The sequence below is a fragment of the Salvelinus alpinus genome, chromosome 9 (genome assembly GCF_045679555.1).
Source record: "Salvelinus alpinus chromosome 9, SLU_Salpinus.1, whole genome shotgun sequence".
Lineage (NCBI taxonomy): Eukaryota > Metazoa > Chordata > Actinopteri > Salmoniformes > Salmonidae > Salvelinus > Salvelinus alpinus.
The window spans coordinates 63,773,911-63,787,890 of NC_092094.1; the positions used below are offsets into that span (position 1 = coordinate 63,773,911).

A 13,980-nucleotide genomic window follows, 5' to 3' on the forward strand; every position below is an offset into this window, starting at 1 on the left:
GGAAGTTAAGATTTAGCACCAAGTGTTTGATAGTTGAAGGAAGATTGGATTGAAAATGAAGGTTCGCAAAGTCAAGACGAAAGTATCTGCTGGCTTCAAGATGCGGGGACTTATGCTTCGACCGTATGTTATTGTTTGTCAATCATGTTGTTCTTGACATTTGTTTACAGTAAATGTAATGGCTGCATTGCTAGTTAGTAGCCAAATTGGTCTGTTGTGTCAGTGTCATACCAAGAAGCTATGCTAGCCCAGACTCGACGGCAGGATAAAGTAACTAGGGTCAGTTGAACTCGCCAAGGGGGCAAAAAAAAAATTGTGTTCTTGCATTGCAATTATATCGAATTCTGCGCCTTTCATTTACAATAATACTAACTAAATGCTGGAAGTAGTACGCCTACTCATTCAATGTTTTTTTTCTTTTTCCTACATTGTAGAATGAGAGTGAAGACATCTAAACAATGAAATAACACATATGGAATCATGTAATAAATCATAATAAACAACGTTCAAATGCTGAGACTCCGAGATCATTGAGTTATTTTGGAATCTGTAGTCTGTCTGTTGCGACGTATCAGAACAATGGACAGCCCCCTACAGCAGTGCGGTTTCGATGGGCAATTACCCTATCACAAACAGCCTATGTCAATGCAGCCGTACACACAGCTGCCTTACCACAATAATGCTAACTAAATGCTGAAAGTAGTAGGCTAGTTATTTATGCATTCAAACAAAAACTGTATAGCAGTTTGGCTTAGAATACCGACAACTGCGAACAGAACAGCGGTACAAAGTAGTAAGCCTAGTAAACAAAATATCACCTCGATAAAGGCATGACACCATCTATATGAGCCATGCTAAGCTGTTTTGCCAAATAAAATGGGGCGTCGTTTGGGTTCTTGCGTTGGAATTAAATTGAATTCTGCTTATCACGCTATACCACAAACATAAAATTAAAAAAAAAATGCATTTGACCAAGAAGTGACAAGTTCAATGGCAAACAATCTTGCGGCGCTCTATCAGCACAATGGACAGCGCTCTACACAATAAAGCAAGATTTTGATAAAACCAACCAGCTAGATTGTTTCAATCTTACCTTTTCAAAAGAGTTCCAGCTTCCTTGATGCTCTGTGGAATTTCCGGAATAATTGATCATTCTATTCTCCCCGAATCTTGTAAGATCCCCCTCAAATGCCAATTGTATTAGTTGAGCTTTCTTCTGGTGTAGCGTGCTTCTACTCTGCTGACTGAATACATTTTTCAAAGTGGAAAATGAATTCTCGCATGTAGCTGTGGACGCCCCAAAGTCAGTCCATGTTTCAGTGCAGAAAGCACAGTCGTTATAGTGGAGAGAGGCCCAGAGAATCGTTACAGGATAACAAGTGGGGTCCATTTGTTCTCATTGGAGCTAGAGTGGGCGATTTCAGGCTGCAAAAACTGCAGCTCGACACTAAACTCAGCTTCCACCAAATACTTTTTTTTTGCTTAGATCCAGGAGTTGCTTTACATCTAGAAAGTAATGGCTCTCTGGGTCAATGACACACAGGGCCTCCACCAGTTGACAGTTGCCTTTGCTGAATTGTTCTGACATTTCACCAATGACCGCATCCAACGTGCTGAGGAACAGTCTTTTACACTGTCTCTTTTCCTCTGTCCTGCTGTACTGTCCAGTGGATATATTTTCACATCCAGTAGGAACCTTGGTCCAGTATATCTTCAGTGTGTGCCAAGATTCTCAGATTTCTTTTAACTTTTTCCTCAGTGAAAATCTCACATGAGCGCTATGATTTAATTTTGAATATCGTGTTACGTATGGGGTATGGTGCTAAACACCTTGGCAGGTTCCTCGTCTTTTTGGAGAGTATATTTCATCATAGACAGAAAAAGTCCACTGCTCCCCTCCCATCTTGATTCTTATCGCGTCCAATGTCCCCCTCAGTGGTTGCTGGTTTGAAACAAGGAACTCAATAATCACAATCGCCGACAAATACATGCGATTTCTTGCCAGCTGCCGATCATTAACAAGTGTTTAAAGTGACACCGATGGTCCCAATAGCACTTCAAACTATTTTTTATTTCCACAGTGCAGTGCATTTCAAATGTTCTTTGCTTGATGCGTGTCTAGCAAATCCTTTGGTACTATCAATATCATTCTTCCAGTTAGAATACCCAGCTTGTCTGCGTTAGCAAAACAGAACTTTCGACATGGGAAAACAAAATGCAGTAACCGAGTATTCTAGCCACTCTCTTCCTATGAACCAGTTGTTATTAAAGGATTCTACGCTAACCTGGGCTGGCTTCTCTGTTCCAAGATCATCGGGTGGAGGCGGCTGTGGAGCCATTATGGCAGCACTTGTGGAAGGGTGGGTAGGCTCTGTACATGGAGCTAGCTGCAGCTCGGGAGCATCATCGCTGTTGGGCTTGGCGGCGGCCTCGGTGGTTTGATGCAGCTGCTCATCGCTCTCTTTCTCCTTTGTTTGGGTACTTGGGCGAAGCCAAATTCTGATATCCATCGTGGCAGATTAGTTGGGTCGAGCTAGCTAAATACACTAACGCTAATAACTTTTTATACCTAAGAGTGAAGCAGCTTCAACGGAAAACGTTTAAATCAAATATTACAGGAGGAGGCGTATCACGTTATTCACTTAGTCAACGACAGAGATGAAAGGCATTTTTCCCCCGGCTTTTTATGTAAACCCAACGGAGTCACACTTTCCATAGCCCCCCAGCTGCAACCTGGTCTCAGAGCATTTTGTATTATTCTGTAAGTAAATCCGAGATACTCCATTTAGTATAATATGTTACGTTCGTATGGTATGTATTAATTTGAGAATGTCCATCATCCATTTTTGTATATGTTACGAATTACAATTTGTGTGATTTGTTACGAATTTGCAAAATGTACAATATGTGTTTGCCTTAACGCTGCAATATGTAACTTTTTGGGCGACCTGACCAAATTCACAAATAAATGTTGAGTTATAGATCTGCCATTCTCATTGAAAGCAAGTCTAAGAAGCAGTAGATGTGTTCTATGTGCACTATTTCTATGAGTCCCGCTCTTAAATTTTGTTTTTGCGTCTTTTACTTTCGGTTTTGTACACCAGCTTCAAACAGCTGAAAATATATATTTTTGGTTATGGAAAATATGTTTTACAGCTGTTTAGATTGTGCAGAGAATCATTGTACTATAACTGTTTGTTTTTACAAACTGAAATTATGCGAGCTATTCTCATTTTAGCAACCAGGAAATGGCAGTAGCGATTTCTGCATATTTAGCACCTTTTAAGTAATTTTCTGTCTTACGTAACCAAACTTAACATATGATACTAATCTATATTGACTATGTTACGTCTAGTCTGTAAATAAAGGTTAAATAAATAAATAAATAAAGACCAGGACTCATGACAGCCAGTTTCATCATAGTGCTTAATGGTTTTTGCGACTGCGCTTGAAGAAACTTTCAAAGTTCTTGACATTTTCCGGATTAACTGACCTTCAAGTCTAAAAGTAATGATGGACTGTCGTTTCTTTTTGCTTATTTGAGCTGTTCTTGCCATAATATGGACTTGGTCTTTTACCAAATAGGGGTATCTTCTGTATACCAACCCTACCTTGTCACAACGCAGCTGATTGGCTCAAATGCATTAAGAAGGAAAGAAATTCCACAAATTAACTTTTAACAAGGCACACCTGTTAATTGAAATGCATTGCAGGTGACTACCTCATGAAGCTGGTTGAGAGAATGCCAAGTGTGTGCAAAGCTGTCATCAAGGCAAAGGGTGGCTACTTTGATGAATCTCAAATGTAAAATATATTTTGATTTGTTTAACACTGTTTTGGTTACTAGATGATTCCATATGTGTTATTTCATAGTCTTGATGTCTTCACTATTATTCTACAATGTAGAAAATAGTACAAATAAATAAAAACACTTAAATGAGTAGGTGTCAAATCTTTTGACTGGTACTGTATATGTGTGTGTACACAGAGTGTACAAAACATTAAGGACACCTGCTCTTTCAATTAAATAGACTGACCAGGTGAATCCAGGTGAAAGCTATGATCCCTTATTGATGTCACTTGTTAAATCCAGTAGATCCGTGTAGATGAAGGGGAGGAGACAGGTTAAATAAGTATTTTTAAGCCTTGAGACAATTGAGACATATATTGTGTATGTGTGCCATTTAGAGGGTGAATGGGCAAGACAAAATATTTAACTGCCTTTGAATGGGGTATGGTAGTAGGTGCCAGGTGCACTGGTTTGTGTCAAGAATTACAATGCTGCTGGGTTTTTCACACTCAACAGTTTCCCTCCTGTGTGTATCAAGAATGGTCCACCACCCAAAGGATATCCAGCCAACTTGACACAACTGTGGGAAGCTTTGGAGTCAACATGGGCCAGCATCCCTGTGGGACACCTTGTAAAGTCCATGCCCTGACAAATTGAGGCTGTTTTGAGGGAAAATTTTGCAACTCAATATTAGGAAGGTGTCCTTAATGTTTTGTACACTCAGTGTTTATGGGGGGAATGATTTATGGCAGTCAGATGTTTTAGTTACGATTACAGCTGTCTGATGGGTGTTAATGGCTAGATAGGTAATGTTAAGCGTGGCACACATAAACCTTTACTTTGCGATACTTCCTCAATTCCCGACATGGAAGACAAAACGTCTTCTAAACTTCCATGTCTAGTTGTTGGGGTTTGTTGGAATGTAGAAGTAATCCAACAGTGTGTACGCGGTCATCTTGTCTATTTTAAATCTTCTCTCATTTCTTTTATATTTTTTTATTTTTTATTATTTCACCTTTATTTAACCAGGTAGGCTAGTTGAGAACAAGTTCTCATTTGCAACTGCGACCTGGCCAAGATAAAGCATAGCAGTGTGAACAGACAACAACACAGAGTTACACATGGAGTAAACAATAAACAAGTCAATAACATGGTAGAAAAAAGAGAATCTATATACAATGTGTGCAAAAGGCATGAGGTAGGCAATAAATCGAATAATTACAATTTAGCAGATTAACACTGGAGTGATAAATCATCAGATGATCATGTGCAAGTAGAGATACTGGTGTGCAAAAGAGCAGAAAAGTAAATAAATAAAAGCAGTATGGGGGGGTGAGGTAGGTAAATTGGGTGGGCTATGTACCGATGGACTATGTACAGCTGCAGCGATCGGTTAGCTGCTCGGATAGCAGATGTTTAAAGTTGTTGAGGGAGATGAAAGTCTCCAACTTCAGAGATTTTTGCAATTCGTTCCAGTCGCAGGCAGCAGAGAACTGGAAGGAAAGGCGTCCAAATGAGGTTTTGGCTTTAGGGATGATCAGTGAGATACACCTGCTGGAGCGCGTGCTACGGGTGGGTGTAGCCATCGTGACCAGTGAACTGGGATAAGGCGGCACTTTACCTAGCATAGCCTTGTAGATGACCTGGAGCCAGTGGGTCTGACGACGAACATGTAGCGAGGGCCAGCCGACTAGGGCATACAGGTCGCAGTGGTGGGTCGTATAAGGTGCTTTAGTAACAAAACGGATGGCACTGTGATAAACTGCATCCAGTTTGCTGAGTAGAGTATTGGAAGCTATTTTGTAGATGACATCGCCGAAGTCGAGGATCGGTAGGATAGTCAGTTTTACTAGGGTAAGTTTGGCGGCGTGAAGGAGGCTTTGTTGCGAAATAGAAAGCCGACTCTAGATTTGATTTTGGATTGGAGATGTTTGATATGAGTCTGGAAGGAGAGTTTGCACTCTAGCCAGACACCTAGGTACTTATAGATGTCCATATATTCTAGGTCGGAACCGTCCAGGGTGGTGATGCTAGTCGGGCGGGCGGGTGCAGGCAGCGAACGGTTGAAAAGCATGCATTTGGTTTTTCTAGCGTTTAAGAGCAGTTGGAGGCCACGGAAGGAGTGTTGTATGGCATTGAAGCTCGTTTGGAGGTTAGATAGTACAGTGTCCAAGGAAGGGCCAGAAGTATACAGAATGGTGTCGTCTGCGTAGAGGTGGATCGGGGAATCGCCCGCAGCAAGAGCAACATCATTGATATATACAGAGAAAAGAGTCGGCCCGAGAATTGAAACCTGTGGTACCCCCATAGAGACTGCCAGAGGACCGGACAACATGCCCTCCGATTTGACACACTGAACTCTGTCTGCAAAGTAGTTGGTGAACCAGGCAAGGCAGTCATTAGAAAAACCGAGGCTACTGAGTCTGCCGATAAGAATATGGTGATTGACAGAGTCGAAAGCCTTGGCCAGGTCGATGAAGACGGCTGCACAGTACTGTCTTTTATCGATGCCGGTTATGATATCGTTTAGTATTGATCGAGATGGGTGAGTGTCATGACATGTAGCACTTTGGGGTGGACATCCACCTGTCTCAATGAATGAGAGAAGATTTGAAATAGACAAGATGGCGGCGTACACATTGTTGGATTACTTCATGGAGCAAAAAAAGTATATATTTTTTAACAGAGCATCAAACGAACTCCCTGCGTCTAGACATGGCAGTTTAGAAGAATTGTTGTCTTCCAAGTTGGAATTGAGGAAGGATCACCAAGTAAAGGTTGGTTGAAAATTCAATGTGCTACTCTTAACATTACCTACCTAATAACGTCTATCAGCCAGCTGGAACAGTAATAATGGTCTGACTAGGCATATATATGTGTTGTTGTCCTCCAATGAAGCCTGCAGGTACACGGTGGAGGTGTTAGAGTCTGTCAATGAGCTGGAACTGGATGTCATCATCGAGCGAGTCTTGGACGCTGTGGAGAAGCAGCCATGTAAGTCTTTGATCACAACCACTAACATAATGTACACAATTCTCAATACAATCAGTTGTGAATTATGTCAATGATGTACTCCTCTTTTCTCCTGGACGTTGACCTCCAGTATGATTGAGCTGGCTGTGGTGGAGACTGCTGTGCAGGACTCCAGCCAGTCGTGATGAAACCATGTAAATTGAGCAAAGTGTCAGTCTCACAAGAACCAATTTCACATACATTCACTTGTCATCCCCGCATATTTTCCTTGTCAATGTGAAATCTAATTATTTTCAGAGATAACGTCTTCAACATCATTGGCGCTTTTGATGTGCCAAGATATATCTACAGTACAGGGAGGAAGAAGTTTGTACCGTAAGTATAAATGTGTAGGTTGACTTCAAGTCTGCATGGGTCATGGTCCTATGGTCCAAATATTATACCAAATACACTCTAGAATAAATGTTCTTTCAAATGAAATCACCATATCAAGACATCCCTCAGTGAAGCTGTTGTTTGTTCTTCCCCCAGCCTTACCATGACCACCCACTCTGCTCCAAGTCTCTGTGGCTCAGCGAGGGACAAGGCAGAGCTCTTCAGGGAACGCTACACACTCCTACAGCAGGTCAGTTCACTCCATATTTTTGGCCTTTGAATGAATTCTAGATTGCTGGTCTTGTATATTTCAGCTGTAAAAAAAAAAAAAGTCCCCTGACACACTGGTCTCTGTGAGGTAGTTGTAAGAGAATGAGTTCCAAATCCACTTGCCAGATAAATGTAAAGTAAGTACATGATAATGAAATGTGTACCATGATCCACATTGACATTGACGCCCATTTCTGTAGCGTACACATCGGCATGAGCTCTTCACCCCACCTGTAATAGGGACCGGGCCGCTGCAGAAGGAAGCAGGAACACATTTCAGGTAATAACTCTGTTATAACTTAAGACACACTTTACGTGTTTAATCGATTTTAAATAAGCTATGAGGACATTTTCCAGACATTCCTCAAGTGTTGTGAATGGATTGCCCTGATCTTGATCTGTGCTTGTTTTCAGCTTAAGACTGTTTAAGCACTTTTAGGTAGTACGGCTAAGCTACGAGAGGTCATTGTCTTGGGGATGGTCACACAGCTTAAAGAGGTGAGCAGCTAAAATCATGTTAAGGACTTTGAATTGGAAAATGCAGTAATATCTGCAATACAAATGAATGAATATACACTACCGTTCAAAAGTTTGGGGTCACTTAGAAATGTCCTTGTTTTTGAAAGAAAAGCACATTTTTTTATCCATTAAAATAACATCAAATTGATCAGAAATACAGTGTAGACATTGTTAATGTTGTAAATGACTATTGTAGCTGGAAACAGCAGATTTTTTTGAATGGAATATCTACATAGGCGCACAGAGGCCCATTTATCAGGTACCATCACTCCTGTGTTCCAATGGCACGTTGTGTTAGCTAATCCAAGTTTATAATTTTAAAAGGGTAATTGATCATTAGAAAACCCTTTTGCAATTATGTTAGCACAGCTGAAAACTGTTGTCCTGATTTAAAGAAGCAATAAAACTGGCCTTTAGACTAGTTGAGTATCTGGAGCATCAGCATTTGTGGGTTTGATTACAGGCTCAAAACGACCAGAAACAATGTACTTTCTTCTGAAACTCGTCAGTCTATTCTTGTTCTGAGAAATGAAGGCTATTCCATACGAGAAATTGCCAAGAAACTGAAGATCTCGTACAACGCTGTGTACTACTCCCTTCACAGCTCAAACTGGCTCTAACCAGAAAAGAAAGAGGAGTGGGAGGCCCCGGTGCACAACTGAGCAAGAGGACAAGTACATTAGTGTCTAGTTTGAGAAGCAGACGCCTCAAGTCCTCAACTGGCAGCTTCATTAAATAGTACCTGCAAAACACCAGTCTCAACGTCAACAGTGAAGAGGAGACTCTTGGATGCTGGCCTTCTAGGCTGTGGGGATCTTTTTCAGCGGCAGGGACTGGGAGACTAGTCAGGATCGAGGGAAAGATGAACGGAGCAAAGTACAGACAGATCCTTGATGAAAACCTGCTCCAGAGCGCTCAGGACCTCAGACTGAGTCGAAGATTCACCTTCCAACAGGACAACGACCCTAGGCACATAGCCAAGACAATGCAGGAGTGGCTTCGGGACATGTCTCTGAATGTCCTTGAGTGGCCCAGCCACAGCCTTGACTTGAACCCAATCGAACATCTCTGGAGAGATCTGAAAATAGCTGTGCAGCGACGCTCCCCATCCAACCTGACAGAGCTTGAGGATCTGCAGAGAAGAATGGGAGAAACTCCCCAAATATAGGTGTGCCATCGAACCAGGGACTGGAATCGAACCAAGGACTGTAGTGACGCCACTTGCACTGAGATGCAGTGCTTTTGACCGCTGTGCCACTCGGGAGCCAATTATGAGGTATTGTCTGTAGATGGATGAGGGAAAAAAATCTATTTACTCCATTTTAGAACAAGGCTGTAACGTAACAAAGTGTGTAAAAAGTGTGTAAAAATGCACTCTACACACACACACACACACACACACAATCAGAGCGCGGCGTATGTTTGTTGTTGAAACCTGTCGAATGCTGAAACCTGAACTGAAGACCTCAGGTTTAAAAGCTGACAGTGTTTCTATATACTTTAATTTTATTTTGAATCCTGTGGCTCTGTTGGGCTAAATTGCTGTGAGTGCTGCTATCTGTCACGGGATCCTGCCAGATTCCGTATAGGGGGAGAGACGCGAAAGCTCAGCTAGCCTAGCTGACTCGGCGGTCTCAAATGGAGGGCTCCATTGAACGTTTCCAACGTTGCAGGAGCTGCATTTACTTTGCTTTGTTCTGGGAAAATGTTGACTTTCAATGTAGTAACTGCTTGCTTGCAGAGGACTACAAGAGTGAAGTAGCTACTCTTAGCAAGCAAGTAGCAAACCTACATAAGGTACTAGGGAACCCACGCCCACCTACTTTTTATTTTTCTTCCACACCAGTAGCTGGACACCGCTCTGGTCTGGTGGAAGTTTCACCGCCGTGTCCGCTCTCCACAGCCGACTGGCCGGTGCTAGGCAAGGTTCTATCCCTGAAGGGGTCTCCCCCCTTCCCTGGAGAACGGAGCTGATCTCGACCCAACCAACCAGCCATGGAGGTATGTCACTCGCCGTGGAAGTCGAAGAAGGCGTCCTCTGGCAACGGGGGGTCTCCATGGAGATGTTGAGCCTGGAACTGACACAGACCAGAAACAGCTTTGCCGCCCTGGATCCAGAGGTTCCGGGTGCGTTCGTCCATGGTGGCTTCCCAATCAAGATCGGATCCGGAGGTACCTGCGTCTTCGTCCTCGGCTCTGTCTCCCTCTCCGGTGGCTTCTACCTCGGGTTCACCAGACCGTGAGGCTGCCTGAGAGACCGGCCCATTCAACATTGGTGAGAAATGGTGAGAAACATCTCGGTCCCCATGCCAAAAACCCTGTGCTACCCTGGAGCACGAGTACAGGACATAACAAGGCTGCTTCCGACTGTTCTACCACAGATGCCGGGAACTGACACTGTCACAGTCCATGTGGGCTCAAACGACATCAGGAGGGCTAGCTCGGGAAACATTTGAAAATGGATTTTAAAGAACTGATTTTAGCATTAAAAGACTCAAAAAAACGGCCAATAATTTCAGGTCCAGTACCATCGTTGGGCCGCGGGTGTGAAACGCATTTCAAGTCTGCGTTGAAACAATGACTGGTAAATGATCCAAGACCAGCTCAGTTAATCCCTACCATTGTGACAATGAGTCGCCATAATGCTGCATCAAATGTACATGATCTTAGGGGCATTGGCAAACACAATGTAAGTAATTTAATTTATGTACCCCTAATTGCACCGAATACATCTGTTTATCCTACAGCTATTGTAAGCAGTAATCATGAGCCTATAAACCAGAGTTACACTGTTAGCACTGAGGCGGTGTGCAATAGTAGGAAGACCACTTTATGCAGCTCACCCTGCACTATCAGCTCCAATGTAAATAACATGAGTAAGTCTACCTCTGATAAGCTTCCCAGTAAAGCATTAAAAACAATCAAGCAACCCAGAAAAGTGCTAAAGAATAGCCCATATTAACATATGTAGCCTAAGAAACAAGGTCCATGAAGTCAATAACGTGCTTGTAACAGATGACATTCATATTCTGACTATCTCTGAAACTCACTTAGATAATACCTTTGATGGTACAGTGGTAGCAATACATGGTTATAACATCTACCGAAAAGACAGAAATGCCAACAGAGGCGGTGTTGCTGTCTATATTCAGAACCACATTCCTGTAAAGCTTCTAGACGATCTAGTGTTAAATACTGTATATGGCTACAGGTTCATCTGCCTCACCTAAAGCCCATTCTTGTGGGAAGCTGCTATAGACCACCAAGTGCTAACAGTCAGTATCTGGATAATATGTGTGAAATGCTTGATAATGTATGTGATATCAACAGTGAAGAAGTATATTTTCTGGGGGATTTAAATATTGACTGGCCATCATCAAGCTGCCCACTCAGGAAAGAAAATTAGTTAGGTAACATAGATAAATATACTGTCGGCAGTTGCATTTTCCTTTCTCCTCTAGGGAAAAGTCACTTGGGGCCCAGAGAGGGGAGAGGTCAGGCTTGTCTTTTACATGTCTGGTAATAGGCAGAATATCAGAAAGGGAGAAGTCAGATTTGAACATTGTCTTCATAATGAATATATCTGTGAAACCATGTGAAGGGCTCCACTATGTCTGTATGCCAGTCATACCCTCCTTTTCCCATTGGAGGGAGGAGTATGGCAGTGTCTGGAACCATTATACCACCCCTCTGATGTTGAACTTATCTTTCATAGTATATGACCTAGAGGTTCACTCCCCTTAGTGAATTTCTCCAGGAGTGGGGAGAAGAGGGGGTGTATTTGAGATGGGAGTATCTAGAATTGACAATTGATATATGCCATTGGATGAGGTAATGTTTTGGTACTAAGAAGTACCAAGAACGAGATTAGAACCTCGTCTTAGAGAGCAAACTGAACGATAATGTATAGCTAATGCTATCTGGCTATGGGATACTCCTCTCTCTCAACTAAAAGTCTTTCTTTGTGAACTGTTCCTGAGATCTGTGGTTTGTCATGTAAGTTGAGAGGGGTGTATCTTGGCTATAAAAGATACTAAGAATTGTTTTGTAAGCACTCTCGGAGAATTCATTTATAGACACTGAATTGATCTGAGAGTCAAAGGGCTATGGTGAAGCTCATATAATTAAAGATGGACTTTAAAATATAACTCTGACTTGTGTGTGGTTTGTAAACATAACTCATTTAGTAATACAGGAAATTACCACGACAAGTCGTTGAAAGTTCTTGCAGATGCAATCTATGAATACCTCAGCATCCACAACAGGTAAACTCTGAGCGAGATAAACCACTTGGTTGGCATGAAAGTCGGATATTCCAGGGAATAGTTTTAACAGTACGACATTGTTATATGACATGCATCCAGGGTGACAAACTTTTGGAAATATTCACCATGCTGCATTGAGGTCTGGTCAGAAATTCTACAGGTAATAGTTTTTCTCAGTTGTTGGTTTACTTTCCTGATTGAATCGATCCTTTCAACTGCAGTAGTCGCTTTGTGTTTGTCCCCGGTCCTGAAGATCCTGGTCCCAGCACAATCCTACCCAGGTGAGAGTGGAAAAACTGAGACAAGTTATTCCTCTGTTGTATTGTTCATGATTTGACTATAATCCTCTGATGTTTCAATGTTTCTCAATAGACACTTTCTATAGGTTTTTTTTCTGTTCTGTACTAACCATGAGGTACTCTACTTTATATAAATGCTTATGTCCTCAGGCCCTGTTGGCAGACCACATCACTGAGGAGTTCAGACAGAGGGTGCCATTCTCTGTGTTCACTACGAACCCATGCATGTGACTGAAATATTATAGTTGCTTGATTTGTTAACTTTTCCATAATTTGTTTCTCGTCTTGAACTTTATTAGCAAAGATCTTATGATTTTTTTTCACATAATAGCTAATATGTAGCATTGTCAAATACATTTGTCTGCATAAGGCTACATTTGCTCATTATAGCATTTTACCAATCTTGTTTTCACAGGTTACTAGATGGCTTGTTGTCTTTGTTTTGCCTCTGCAGTGGCATTTTGTAAATGTCATCTTTGACGTATAACAACATGTGAATCTACTTTTCCTGTGTCAGAATCCAGTACTGCAGCCAGGAGATTGTTGTCATTTGAGAAGAACTGGTGAACAAGATGTGTAGAAATTGTGTCCGGCTGCCTAGCAGCAATCTCCGCATTCCAAACCATGTGAGATTTAGCTCCTCAGTTATGACACAGTCAATCTCTACTACTACTGCCTATAGCATCTAACTTGGCTACTAACCATGGCCTGTATTCACAAAGCATTTCAGAGAAGGGGTGCTGATCTAGGATTGCCCCCCCCCCCCGTCCATATAATTGGACAAACTTATTTTGTCCAGATTATTTCTAGGTTCACTGCTATCTTCCTCTGTTCTTCAGAAATACAATTAATCAAAATAAGACCACTCCTGGTCACTGACAGACCACTTTTCCCAGCGCATTCTTCACAATTTGACACCTCAAACGGGTGTCCCACATATGCATCCCAACAAGAAGAGATTCATTATCATTCATACATGTATCCTCCACTCCAATTCCAGTTTTCAATACTACTGTTGTCCATTCAGAACATTCGTCTTCACCAACTTTGCTCGACACGCTGCTTGATTCGAACTCATTATCCACTTCCATCTTTCCCTGACAGCATGTCCCAGCAGCCTTTGCCTTCCTCCATTTCTAAAAGGGACATGTCTTCTTAAAGGGATAGCCCACCAAAATGACAATGGCAGCCATCTTAGATTTGACAGATAAAAGAATGCAGTCAGAACTGGCAGATACATAACATAACAGCATTAAAATGAAAATACACAAAGGTTTAACCTTGCAAGGTTTTTAAAACTTTAAACCAGATGTCATTATATGTCTATCACCTCACACTACCTTTTGTATCATGGAGAATAAAGGTTCACATTCCTTGAATTGTCAACTTTGTTCTTTTTCACTTGACTGGTGAATGTTTGACAATAAAATCATATTTTTATTACGCTTCTATCCTGGCTACTATCCTTCTTGCACAAATGAAATTATAT

At 41.9% G+C, this 13,980-nt stretch overlaps 1 pseudogene; it reads left to right on the forward strand.

Annotated features, from left to right (window-relative positions):
• Positions 1–2: 2 nt before the first annotated feature.
• Positions 3–13,940, forward strand: LOC139530475 (DNA polymerase epsilon subunit 2-like; annotated as a pseudogene).
• Positions 13,941–13,980: the final 40 nt, after the last annotated feature.